Below are 10,318 nucleotides of genomic sequence, written 5' to 3'. Positions count from 1 at the left end.
GCCTGCGAAATTTAACCACAGGCATCTCACAGGTATCTGCAATACAACAGATACCAAACCAAGAGACAAAAATTCAAATTCTGGCTGTGCCACTTGTTAGCTGTGTGACTTCAGGAGGTTATCTTACCTGCCTGTGCCTTGGTGTCCTCATCTGTCAAAGAATAACGGCATCCGCCGCATAAGGTTATCATATGGATGAAATAAGTTACTACACGGAAGGCGTTTAGAGTTATGCCTGCCACCAAGTAAGGCTTCATTAGAGGTTGTCATAATCCTCTCAAACACCATCTGCTTCTGCTTTCCGTTGTACTCCTGTAGGAATGTTCCAATCGTATAGATATAATACCCAAAACCTCATTTTATCTTCATCTTCTTCCTTCCCCTCACCAGCCCCCTTACACTCACAACCTATGGATTCATTGATTCTACATTCCCAATGTCTTCTTTATTTGTGCTTTATTTACCCAGTGTTCTATACTTCCCGACCACTTATTCTGGGCCTGACGCTGGGTTTGGAAGTGTTGTGGATACAAAAATAAGTAAATACTGGAAAGTGGAGGGGACTTTGCGGTCCTATTGCCCTGGCTTTGGTCATCTTCAGTGCTCTCCCTTGGATTATTGATGGAGCTTTTTAAGCAATTTTCCAACTCTCCCCCTCAATCCAGCCTTCATAGTGATGCTTCCCCAAACTCAGGTCAAATTGCTTCTCTTGGCCTCTAGAATAAAGTCCACAACTGTCCCCAAACAATCTTTATTTTCTTGTCTCCCAGTGTTATTCTCCACAGCTGGCCTCTGACCACTCCCCAGGAACACTGTGCTCCTCTGTGCCCCGTGACTGTGCTCCTGCAGCTGGTGCATTCCTCTGATCACCTGCCCGATGTCTTCCTTGACCTTCCCAGTCAGAAGTAACTGTTTTTCTCTCTCATAGTTCTTGTCCTTCCATTTGACATCCCAGCTGTCATTGTTTATGTAGCTGAACCCTGGCTTGAGCCCAGGCTGCCTTCACTCCAGGATCCAGGCAGGACCTGGCCAAGTCTGGAGGGCCCCTGGGGTGGGTCTGCCAAGGTTCTACTTACATGAGGGTCTGAGAAGCCTCTTGGGAAATGAACTCATCCTGAAGGAAGAGAGGGCCAAGTCACACTAACACGTTCCAAGGAAAGTCAGCCAGTGTCAGAAGAAGGGATAATTTTTAGTACGGCATGGTGTCTGCCACTCAGCTTGTCCTTGGCCACGTTCACAGGGATGCATGCCTGAGTCACGGAGTCATCCATTTGCATTTAGCAAAATATTTATTGAGTGGCTAATATGGACCAGGCTCTGCACTGGACATAGGCAGCAGGAGATGAAATAAGAGAGACCCAGTCCCTGACCTCAGGGAGTTTAACTTAAAGTCTAGTGGAAGTTCTAAGAAAAAAAAAAAAAAAGAGGAGTTGCAATATAAAAAGTGAATGAATTTTGTTTTTGTCTACTTTTTTTTTTTTTTTACAATTTGAAGTTTTACAATTTATAATTTGAAGCATTCCTATAAAGCAGGGAAAACACAAAGTACCTCTGCTTTGTAATCAATGTGTGAGAGTATAACAGGGTTAGGGATAATGGATGCTTTTCCCTCTTGTGAAAGTGGAGGAAAGTTGTGGGAATAAATGGCTCAAATGAACAGTGAGCTGGACCAGCCAGAGAAAGAGCCGGAGATGGCAGCATTTTCCAGGGTCAGAACATCCGGTTGACCAGCAACCTACCTCTGCACAGGGGCAGACACTGTGGGGCTGGCAAAGCACTACTGGAAAGAGATGTGCCTAGAAGCCCCGCAATTCTGTGTGTGTCACAATCCTGTTTCTGCCTCCAGAGAATCTTTGGAAAACCAACATTTTTGTCATTTCTCATCACAAATTTGTCACCTCTATGAGGACGGACACTGTGTCTCATTGTTTGGAGAATCAACCAGGAAAAAGCCAAAAGTAGGCATGGAACAAAGTTTTAGTGAATTAAAATGAATATAAAGAACTTTTCTTTAAGTAAAATAGACAATGTATACAAGTGAATAGAGGAAGAAATGCAAAGATTGCTTATAGTTGGGTGTGTTTTTTTCTCCCTTATTATAAAGCAAATTTGGCACTCATTCTTCATTCCACTTTGGAGGCTTAAGTCACAATTAAAGCAGAGTTGGCAGGGCACAATAGCTCACTCCTGTAATCCCAGCACTTTGGGAGGCTGAGAAGGGAGGATCACTTGAGCCTAGGAGTTCAAGACCAGCCTGGGCAATATAGTGTGACCTTGTCTCTACAAAAACCTTAAAAAATTAGCCGAAAGTAGTGGCATACAAAAGTGGTCTCAGCTACTAGGGAGGCTGAGGTGGGAAGATCGCTTGAGCCCGGGAGGCAGAGGTTGCAGTGAGCCAAGATCGTGCCATTGCACTCTAGCCTGGTTAACACAGTGAGACCCTCTCTCAAAAATAGTAATAATGACAATAATAGAGCAGAGTTAATTTGTTGCAGGCCATTTTATATAAAAATAATACATTCTAGGCCAGGCACAGTGGCTCACACCTGTAATCCCAGCACTTTGGGAGGCCGAGGCAGGAAGATCACCTGAGGTCAGGAGTTCGAGACCAGCCTAGCCAACATGGTGAAACCCTGTCTCTACTAAAAACACAAAAATTCGCCAGGCATGGTGGCAGGTGCCTGTAATCCCAGCTACTTGGAAGGCTGAGGCAGGAGAATTGCTTGAACCCAGGAGATAGAGGTTGCAATGAGCCAAGATTGTGCCATTGCACTACAGCCTGGGCGACAAGAGTAAAACTCTAGTCTCAAAAAAATAAAAATAATACATTCTCATGCTGAAAAAAATAACACCTGGTGAAGGATGGAGAGGGGAAAGTAAAAGTGAATATCACACAAACACATGGTGGAATGTTCCATGGCAGGATGGAAGTAAATTACATCATTTGGAAGTTTCAAAATAATCTTTCTTTTCCTACTTCGCTATACTTCAAGCAGCATATAATAATTTCCCATAGCCTGGAAGAGAGATGGAAATAAGAACAGAGCAATAAGGTGACATTTTCACGGTCATAGAAGCCAGATGGCTTCAATAATCCAGACTCATGTACGAGTCAGCCGAATTTCCAGACAAAACGATTTGATCACTGGTCCATCAACCAGAGCCTTGGCCCCTCTGAAGTTGCTCATCACAGTCACCACCCTAGCACACTAGAATTTGTCAGTGAGAGGGAAGGTAGTAGCAATAGCCAGTCAACAGGGACTCCAAGTTCATTTTTCATTTGTTTTCTGGGAAAGCAGCAAAAGAAAAATTTCAATTATGAAGATAGAGGATGTTGGTTTTTATTCATCGTCTGCTTGTACGATCACAGAGAAACAGGGTGCTGTGGGGAAAGGAAACAGAAGTGCTAAACCTGCTTCACTGCTTAGTAGCTGGATGACCTACAGCCAATCATTTTGCTTTCTGAGCTGCGGTTTTCAGCCAAAAAATAAATAATAATGATAATTCCTACCCCGCCTGGCTCACAAAACTGTTTCTGTTTTTGAAAATTCTAAACAGTGATAGACATGGATGGTATGAAGCCTACATGACTCTGCAATATTTTACCAAAGGGTCTCAGACATTTTCTCACTGTATTTCTCCCGACAGGCTCCCGAACGTGCCGCAACCTAAACTTAACCCCCACTGCTTCATACTATCACATCATCCTTCCTCCAGCAGGATTCTCTTATGACTGGGAAAAGTGCTGAATACCCACAGATCACTCAGCACAAGGTCGAGGGCTGACTGTCAGCAAGAAGGAAAGGCAGACGGAAGAAATGAAGACCACATGAAAGGAAAGCATTTTGCTTTCATGGCTCTGCCTATAAAGTCCACAGGAAGGTCAGTATGACATAAAAAAGCTCTGGCTGCTAGAGCAAGGATGGTGGAGGATGCAGAATATTTGCTAGTGTAACACACAGAGGAGAAGTGGTCCCAAGAAAAATCCAGGTGAGTGTAATGTCCTGGAGCTAGGCCACAAGGGTCCCTAGACGTGACCTTGAGCAAATCGGTCTTTCTATGCCTCAATTTCCTCATCTGCAAAAAGAAGTTTATAATAACGGCACCTACTCCATAGGCTGTTGTGAGGATTCCATGAATAAACTTGGATGGAGTGCTCACTTTGACAGCACACATACTAAAATTGGAATGATAAGAGAAGATGATTAGCATGGCCCCTGCTGAAGGATGACACACAAGTTCATGAAGCATTACATACTTTTTACCAAAAAAAAATGTTTAAGTGAAAATAAAAATATTAAATATGGATGGAGTACTTAGCACAGGGGTGGTGGTGGTTTTGATTATATCTGCCAATGCTCCTGCATAAAGCTAAGAGACAGAATGGGACAGAGAAAAATATGCCTCAGGAAAAGGCAGCAGAACTCTGCTTTCTGCAGAAGGCACAATAAAGGAAGTCAGGCTTCTTCAAGGTCAGGCAACACAGAGGTCTTACAATAGCAAATTAGAAACACCAAGAGTCCAGCTTATTGAAAAAGGATCATCCTTAGACTGTAAACTTTGTACAACTTCATTTAGATAGACTGAGAAGTCCTAGCAATTTCTATTAAAATTCTCATAAAGGAAAGAACCCATTCGAGTGCACATAAGCGTGGGATTCAGAGGAGTGAGGCATTGACAAGAGGCTTTGAGATAATGCAATGCTAGGGCCAAAAAAGAAAATTTATCCGGGTAGATGGAGCCAGGGCAGAATGAATTCTTCTGGCCTCTCTCCACTGAAGGGCTTACTGATTTCATAGTGAGGAAAAACAAGTTAATAGTAGACCAATGATCTTCACAGGCTTATATTACTACATTTGCCTAAGCTAACTGTCTAGTAAAGTACTCATAGCTCATTCCATAGTGTGGGTTCATCAATGAATTCTTCTCTTTCTTTTTTTTTTTTTTTGAGACAGAGTCTCACTCTGTCACCCAGGCTGGAGTACAGTGGTACAGTCTCAGCTCACTGCAACCTCTGCCCCCCAGGCTCAAGTGATTCTCGTGCCTCAGCCTCCAGAAGTAGCTGGGATTACAGGCATGTGCCACTACACCCAGCTAATTTTTGTATTTGTAGTAGAGACGGGATTTCACCACGTTGGCCAGGCTGGTCTCAAATTCCTGGCCTCAAGTGATGCTTTCGCCTCGGTCTCCCAAAGTGCTGGGATTACAGGCATGAGCCACTGCACCTGGCCTGAATTCTTTTCATTCATTAATTCATTCATCAGATATTTATGGATTGCTACAGAACACAATGTCCTATGCTCAGGAATGAGAGTCCAGTGCTCACAACTTAGTGGGGGAGATAGAATGTAAGCAACTGTTACACTGCAGACTCAAGTTCGACAGAAGTGACATGTTCCCAAGGATCCCAAGGATAGAGGACCACTGGATTGGCTATACGGATAGACTGTAAAGGGCCTTAAAGCTTGTTAAGAAGTTTGGATTTTATTTTGAGGGCAATGGAAGGCCATAGAAAGATATACTGACTTAAATGCTTTACCGGTATTGTTATAAATGATCGCTCTGGGTGAACCCTGAAAATCTCATCCTGATACTGGCACCCAGAATGAACTGAATTAAAATCTCCCCTTGGAAAATCATTAACATCCAAAGATGATTCCTTTTGAGGACGGCTCTAAGTTATGCTGTCCTCACCCAAAAGCTGTACAGAGGTAGCCAACAGCCTCTCTGCAGTTCAGGAAAGAAATAAAACAGTGACCCAGAAATCCTCAATCTTAAAAAAAAATTGGAATCATAATTAGGCAAGCAATATTTTCATTTACTGTAAGATGTCTAAGATTATTCAAGATCAGAGGTGCCCAAAGCCAGTTGACTACTAAAATTTTAATGGCAAAAGGAAGGAATTTGAGTAATTTTGTGGTAAAAAATAAAAATACAGCATGCTGGATAGAGGCCAGCCCCTCATTGTAACTATCAGGGCACTGCTCTTCCTACATTTGAGGAATAGTGTCAAAATTCATGCCGGAATGTTTATTTTATTTTCTAAAACTGTTTTTAGAATTCTTTCTCTGTGTCAGCCATAAAGTCTCTACAAGGACGGGGTTTAGAGGCAGCAACCAGGTTGGAAGAGATTTGTCATGAAGCTGCCTTTGGATAACTAGTAGCCTGTATTCAGATTATATGTGTATTTGTAGTGGTGTGGAGATTATAGAGAGGAAACTAAAATACTCCTATTACTCTTGTGACATGCCACCTCTACCCCCACAAGAAATGTGATATATTTCATTCAGAGTAATTAACCTATGAGGGTGATAAAGATTACTGATGGGAGCCTTGAAGAAGTTACAGAAGATGGATCTTTGTCCCTCTAGAATCTTTAGGATTAAGGGTTCCCTTGTAACAGGGAATATGTCAGAGGTGTTTGAACCAGAGTGACTATAGGACCGGGTAAAATAAGGCTGAGCCCTACTGAGCTGCATTCCCAGAAAGTTTAGGTATTCTAAGTCACAGGATGAAATAGGAGGTCACTAAAACCTTGCTGATAAAACAGGTTGCAGTAAAGAAGTTGCCTAAAACCCACCAAAACCAAGATGGTGACAAAAGTGGCCTCTGGTCGTCCTCACTGCTCATTATACACTAGACACTCTCAACAGTGCCATGACAGCTTACAAATGCCATGGCAATGTCACGAAGTTACCCTATATGGTCTAAAAAGTGGAGGAACCCTCAGTTCTTGGAATTGCCCACCCCTTTCCAGGAAAACTCATGAACAATCCACACCTTGTTTAGCATATAATCAAGAAATAACTGGCTTCCAAGATGGCCGAATAGAAGCAGCTCCAGTGTGCAGTTCCCAGTGAGATCGACAGAAGACGGATGATTTCTGCATTTCCAACTGAGGTAACTGGTTCATCTCATTGGGACTGGTCGGACAGTGGGTGCGGCCCACAGAGGGTGAGCCGAAGCAGGGCGGGGCATCGCCTCACCTGGGAAGTGCAAGAGTCAGGGGATTTCCCTTTCCTAGCCAAGAGAAGCCGTGACAGACTGTACCTGGAGAAACAGTACACTCCTGACCAAATACTGTGCTTTTCCTGCAGTCTTAGCAACCGGAAGACCAGGAGATACCTTCCCGTGCCTGGTTCGATGGGTCCCACACCCACGGAGCCTTGCTCACTGCTAGTGCAGCAGTCTGAGATCAACCTGTGACACTGCAAATTGGTGGGGGAAGGGGCGTCCACCATTGCTGAGGCTTGAGTAGCTCACAGTGTAAACAAAGAGGTGGGAAGCACAAATTGGGCGGGGCCCACCACAGCTCAGCAAGGCCTACCACCTCTATAGATTCCACCTCTGGGGGCAGGGCATAGTAGAATAAAAAGCAGAAGACAGCTTCTGCAGACTTAAATGTCCCTGTCTGACACATCTGAAGAGAGCAGTGGTTCTCTCAGCAGGGCATTTGAGCTCCAAGAACAGACAAACTGCCTCCTCAAGCAAGTCCCTGACCCCCATGTAGCCTGACTGGGAAACACCTCCCAGTAGGGGCCGACAGACTCCTCAAACAGGCAGGTGCCCCTCTGGGACAAAGCCTCCAGAGGAAGGATCAGGCAGCAATATTTGCTGTTCTGCAGCCTCCGCTGGTGATACCCAGGGAAACAGAGTCTGGAGTGGACCTCCAGCAAACTCCAACAGACCTGCAGCTCAGGGGTTTGACTGTTAGAAGGAAAACTAACAAACAGAAAGGAATAGCATCAACATCAACAGAAAGGACATCCACACTGAAACCCCATCTGTAGGTCACCAACATCAAAGACCAACGTTAGATAAAACCACAAAGATGGGGAGAAATCAGAGCAGGAAAGCTGAAAATTCCAAAAAACAGAGCACCACTTCTCCTCCAAAGGATCACAGCTCCTCACCAGCAAGGGAACAGAACTGGATGGAGAATGAGTTTGACAAGTTGACAGAAGTAGGTTTCAGAAGCTCAGTAATAACAAACTTCTCCAAGCTAAAGGAGCATGTTTTAATCCATTGCAAAGAAGCTAAAAGCCTTGAAAAAAGGTTAGACAAATGGCTAACTGAATAAACAGTGTACAGAAGACCTTAAATGACCTGATGGAGCTGAAAACCATGGCATGAGAACTACGTGATGCATGCACGAGCTTCAATAGCTGATTTGATCAAGTGGAAGAAAGGATATCAGTGATTGAAGATCAAATTAATGAAATAAAGTGAGAAGACAAGATTAGAGAAAAAAGAGTAAAAAGAAACAAACAAAGCCTCCAAGAAATATGGGACTATGTGAAAAGACCAAATATATGTTTGATTGGTGTACCTGAAAGTGACTGGAAGAATGGAACCAAGTTAGAACACACTCTTCAGGATATTATCCAGGAAAACTTCCCTAACCTAGCAAGGCAGGACAACATTCAAATCCAGGAATTACAGAGAACACCACAGAGATACTCCTCGAGAAGAGCAACCCCAACACACATAATTGTCAGATTCACTAAGGTTGAAAGGAAGGAAAAAATGTTAAGGGCAGCCAGAGAGGAAGGTCAGGTTAACCACAGAGGGAAGCCCATCAGACTAACAGCGGATCTCACGGCAGAAACCCTACAAGCCAGAAGAGAGTGGGGGCCAATATTGAACATTCTTGAAGAAAAGAATTTTCAACCCCAAATCTCATATCCAGCCAAACTAAACTTCATAAGTGAAGGACAAATAAAATCCTTTACAGACAAGCAAATGCTGAGAGACTTTGTCACCACCAGGCCTGCCCTACAAGAGCTCCTGAAGGAAGCACTAAACAAAACCTAAAGTATAATAATAATAATAATAAATAAATAAAAATAAATAAATAAATAAATAAATAACATGGAAAGGAACAACTGGTACCAGCCACTGCAAAAACATGCCAAATTGTAAAGACCATCAACACTATGAAGAAACTGCATCAATTAATGAGCAAAATAACCAGCTAACATCAAAATGACAAGATCAAATTCAAACATAACAATATTATCCTTAAACATAAATGGGCTAAATTCTCCAATTAAAAGACACAGACTGGCAAATTGGATAAAGAGTCAAGACCCATTGGTGTGCTGTATTCAGGAGACCCATTTCATGTGCAAAGACACACATAGGTTCAAAATAAAGGGATGAAGGAAGAGCTACCAAGCAAGTGGAAAGCAAAAAAAAAGCAGGGATTGCAATCCTAGTCTCTGATCAAACAGACTTTAAACCAACAAAGATAAGAAGAGACAAAGAAGGCCAGGCCACTACATAATGGTAAAGGGATCAATTCATCAAGAAGAGCTAACTATCCTAAATATATATGCACCCAATACAGGAGTACCCAGATTCATAAAGCAAGGCCTTAGAAACCTACAAGAGACTTAGACTCCCACACAATAATAATGGGAGACTTTAATACCCCACTGTCAATATTAGACAGATCAACAAGACAGAAGGTTAACAAGGATATCCAGGACTTGAACTCAGCTCTGCACCAAGCAGACCTAATAGATATCTACAGAACTCTCCACCTCAAATCAACAGAATATACATTATTCTCAGCACCACATCACACTTATTCTAAAATTGACCACACACTTGGTAGTAAAACACTCCTCAGCAAATAGAAAAGAACAGAAATAACAACAAACTCTCTCAGACCACAGTGCAAACAAATTAGAACTCAGGATTAAGAAACTCACTCAAAACCACAACTACATGGAAACTGAACAACCACTCCTGAATGACTGACTACTGGGTAAATAATGAAATGAAGGCAGAAATAAAGATGTTCTTTGAAACCAGTGAGAACAAAGACACGACGTACCAGAATCTCTGGGACCCATTTAAAGCAGTGTATAGAGGGAAATTTATAGCACAAAATACCCACAAGAGAAAGCAGGATAGGTCTAAAATTGAAACCCTAACATCACAATTAAAAGAACTAGAGAAGCAAGAGCAAACACATTCAAAAACTAGCAAAAGGCAAGAAATAAATAAGATCAGAGAAGAATTGAAGGAGATAGAGACACAAAAAAACCTTCAAAAAATCAGTGAATCCAGGAGCTGGTTTTTTGAAAAGGTCAACAAAATTGATAGACTGCTAGCAAGACTAATAAAGAAGAAAGGAGAGAAGAATCAAACAGATGCTATAAAAATTCATAAAGGGGATATCACCACTGATACCACAGAAATACAAACTCCCATCAGAGAATACTATAAATACCTCTACACAAATAAACTAAAAAATCTAGAAGAAATGGATAAATTCTGGACACATACACCCTCCCAAGACTAAATCAGG

At 42.5% G+C, this 10,318-nt stretch overlaps 1 non-coding gene across 1 annotated transcript; it reads left to right on the top strand.

Moving 5' to 3' along the window:
- Positions 1-4,153: 4,153 nt before the first annotated feature.
- LOC112133200 (U6 spliceosomal RNA) lies at positions 4,154-4,262 on the top strand. Its single transcript, XR_002914886.1, has one exon. It is a non-coding gene; the product is annotated as a U6 spliceosomal RNA (small nuclear RNA).
- The last annotated feature ends 6,056 nt before the right edge of the window (positions 4,263-10,318 follow it).

Source organism: Pongo abelii, chromosome 3 (genome assembly GCF_028885655.2).
Source record: "Pongo abelii isolate AG06213 chromosome 3, NHGRI_mPonAbe1-v2.0_pri, whole genome shotgun sequence".
NCBI lineage: Eukaryota > Metazoa > Chordata > Mammalia > Primates > Hominidae > Pongo > Pongo abelii.
The sequence above is the reverse complement of the archived record's forward strand: the minus strand, read 5'-3'. Positions and strand labels throughout refer to the sequence as shown.